This window comes from Schistocerca americana, unplaced genomic scaffold (assembly GCF_021461395.2).
Source record: "Schistocerca americana isolate TAMUIC-IGC-003095 unplaced genomic scaffold, iqSchAmer2.1 HiC_scaffold_287, whole genome shotgun sequence".
NCBI classification, from domain to species: Eukaryota; Metazoa; Arthropoda; class Insecta; order Orthoptera; family Acrididae; genus Schistocerca; species Schistocerca americana.
This window is the reverse complement of record NW_025726002.1, coordinates 200,001-203,598: the sequence shown is the minus strand read 5'-3', so window position 1 is coordinate 203,598 and position 3,598 is coordinate 200,001. Positions and strand designations below refer to the sequence as shown.

General features: G+C 55.4%; 1 non-coding gene across 1 annotated transcript in view; it reads left to right on the top strand.

Annotated features, from left to right (window-relative positions):
- The first annotated feature begins 2,404 nt into the window (after positions 1 to 2,404).
- Positions 2,405 to 3,598, top strand: part of LOC124579048 — a 1,910-nt gene continuing 716 nt past the window's right edge. Inside the window, exon 1 of the ribosomal RNA XR_006972801.1 lies at positions 2,405 to 3,598. This exon is cut by the window's right edge and continues 716 nt beyond it. This is a non-coding gene — a ribosomal RNA (small subunit ribosomal RNA).

Below are 3,598 nucleotides of genomic sequence, written 5' to 3'. Positions count from 1 at the left end.
GTAACCTGTATTGCGCCTTAACGTAACCTGTATTGCGCCTTAACGTAACCTGTATTGCGCCTTAACGTAACCTGTATTGCGCCTTAACGTAACCTGTATTGCGCCTTAACGTAACCTGTATTGCGCCTTAACGTAACCTGCATTGCGCCTTAACGTAACCTGTATTGCGCCTTAACGTAACCTGTATTGCGCCTTAACGTAACCTGTATTGCGCCTTAACGTAACCTGTATTGCGCCTTAACGTAACCTGTATTGCGCCTTAACGTAACCTGTATTGCGCCTTAACGTAACCGATATTGCGCCTTAACGTAACCTATATTGCGCCGTAACGTAACCTATATTGCGCCGTAACGTAACCCACATTGCCCCTTAACGTAACCCACATTGCCCCTTAACGTAACCCACATTGCCCCTTAACGTAACCCAACACACGTTGGGCCTTAACCCAACACACGTTGGGCCTTAACCCAACACACGTTGGGCCTTAACCCAACACACGTTGGGCCTTAACCCAACACACGTTGGGCCTTAACCCAACACACGTTGGGCCTTAACCCAACACACGTTGGGCCTTAACCCAACACACGTTGGGCCTTAACCCAACACACGTTGGGCCTTAACCCAACACACGTTGGGCCTTAACCCAACACACGTTGGGCCTTAACCCAACACACGTTGGGCCTTAACCTGCTCTGTAATTGTCATACGACGCGTTAAATTAGTGTAGTGTTGCCTAACTGCAACCCCCGCAATATAGTTTGCTACTCGCACTGCCCGGTCCCCAGTGTATCGCTTCATGTTAAACACCTTGCAGCTATACACTGTAATGTGGATGGCAGCAGGACGTACATGCTCAATGCCCTTTGCAGTTGTTCATTGGCATTTGCAGTTGTTCATTGGCATTCGCATGTGCGAAGCACTTAGCCTACGCTGTGGTACGGCCTGTGTCAACTGTCCGCTGATGTTGTACGTCCAAATCACACACTGTACTGCACATTGGTCCTCATGTACTGAATGATACATCGTGGTACATGTGACCGTACAACGACTGCGCCAACAACGGCGAACCATGCGGTCCAAATGTTGTGCACTCAGCTACGTGTCGTCTCCCTATAAGAGCTGGATTGCAGTGTGGTATGCCCTGGATGGCGATCAGCATGAGCCGTCTGTTGATGTAGTGGCGCGTGTTGTCAGACGTAGTCGTCTCTTCTCACACACACCGTGATAGCATGGTGCACTGCGTTCCACATCTGCGACATGCGACAGAGGCCGGTTGACAGTCGTTCGCGCAATGGACATCGCATACGTACGGGGGCCACCTTCCACGTGTTCGCGAAGCGTGCACATGTTGTTGCGTGTATGTGGGCAGACATAGTGTGTCGTGACACCTGACACAGGCATGCAACAATCGTTGAATTTGCAAATGGCGATGGACGCCTACGTTTGCTGGTGACGTTATGCAAATGAACAACTGGTAAACCGTTGTGGTGCGGTTGTTCTCGCTAGAGGTGAATCAGTGATGGCGACGATCGGTTGAGCTACCAACCGGTTGTTCCAGCGATACCCACCATGCCCACGAACGTGAATGGCATCTGGGTGTGAAGCGATACGCGGCGGTGGCTGGGTGGGACCGTCCCCGGCCGGTGAGGGGGGGCCTCCCGGCGTGCTGGCCGCGCGGTGCGTGGGCGCACGCGCTACAGCCGGCTGGTGGGGGCGGCCAGTGGCAGGCGCGCCGGCCGACGGAGGCGGCAGGCGGCGCAGCTGCGCGCCGGCGCACCCTGCACGCGGCGCCGTGCGGCCAAAGTAGGTCCTCGCGGGCCCGGTGCGAAGCGCGGTGGACATCTGCAGTGTGCTGGTCCGATTGAGGACTGTGTGCGCTGAGGATGCGCCGCCGCCCGGCGCTCGGCGCCGCGACGCCGTCTGCTGCTCGGTCGCCTCTGCGGTTCTCGCAGGTGGTTTGTATCGCAGCTGTGCGGACGTGTTGGCGCGTGCGCTGTGCTGGGAGAGTTCGCTTCGGCACCCAAGTGGGGCTTTTGTCCTTCTGTGGCGCTGGCGTTGGAGCTGCCGGTCACCGTAGGTGGCGCGTGTTGTCTCCCGCCGGCAATGCCACGACAGCACGCTCCCGGGCCTCTGTCGGCAGCGGCAAGCTCAGTTGGGAGCACGGGTGGTCGCACCTAAAGCGTCTACTCGCCAAACTCCGGGCGATTGCGCCTCTCTCGAACCCGACCAAGTACTTAGGACGGCGCTGCGCGCCGCCGGGACCTGAGAGGGTTTCGAGGTGTATTGTGCAGGGGAGCTCAGCCTCCTCCTGTTTGCAGAATAATTGAGCGGACGCTTGCGTGTTCGCGCGGGCCCCCGGGACACACTCCCGGGCGGCCGGCTGCTCAGCTCTAGTTGACGCAGCTCCCTGGTTGATCCTGCCAGTAGTCATATGCTTGTCTCAAAGATTAAGCCATGCATGTCTCAGTACAAGCCGCATTAAGGTGAAACCGCGAATGGCTCATTAAATCAGTTATGGTTCCTTAGATCGTACCCACGTTACTTGGATAACTGTGGTAATTCTAGAGCTAATACATGCAAACAGAGTCCCGACCAGAGATGGAAGGGACGCTTTTATTAGATCAAAACCAATCGGTCGGCTCGTCCGGTCCGTTTGCCTTGGTGACTCTGAATAACTTTGGGCTGATCGCACGGTCCTCGTACCGGCGACGCATCTTTCAAATGTCTGCCTTATCAACTGTCGATGGTAGGTTCTGCGCCTACCATGGTTGTAACGGGTAACGGGGAATCAGGGTTCGATTCCGGAGAGGGAGCCTGAGAAACGGCTACCACATCCAAGGAAGGCAGCAGGCGCGCAAATTACCCACTCCCGGCACGGGGAGGTAGTGACGAAAAATAACGATACGGGACTCATCCGAGGCCCCGTAATCGGAATGAGTACACTTTAAATCCTTTAACGAGTATCTATTGGAGGGCAAGTCTGGTGCCAGCAGCCGCGGTAATTCCAGCTCCAATAGCGTATATTAAAGTTGTTGCGGTTAAAAAGCTCGTAGTTGGATTTGTGTCCCACGCTGTTGGTTCACCGCCCGTCGGTGTTTAACTGGCATGTATCGTGGGACGTCCTGCCGGTGGGGCGAGCCGAAGGCGTGCGACGCGCCTCGTGCGTGCTCGTGCGTCCCGAGGCGGACCCCGTTGCAATCCTACCAGGGTGCTCTTGAGTGAGTGTCTCGGTGGGCCGGCACGTTTACTTTGAACAAATTAGAGTGCTTAAAGCAGGCAAGCCCGCCTGAATACTGTGTGCATGGAATAATGGAATAGGACCTCGGTTCTATTTTGTTGGTTTTCGGAACCCGAGGTAATGATTAATAGGGACAGGCGGGGGCATTCGTATTGCGACGTTAGAGGTGAAATTCTTGGATCGTCGCAAGACGAACAGAAGCGAAAGCATTTGCCAAGTATGTTTTCATTAATCAAGAACGAAAGTTAGAGGTTCGAAGGCGATCAGATACCGCCCTAGTTCTAACCATAAACGATGCCAGCCAGCGATCCGCCGCAGTTCCTCCGATGACTCGGCGGGCAGCCTCCGGGAAACCAAAGC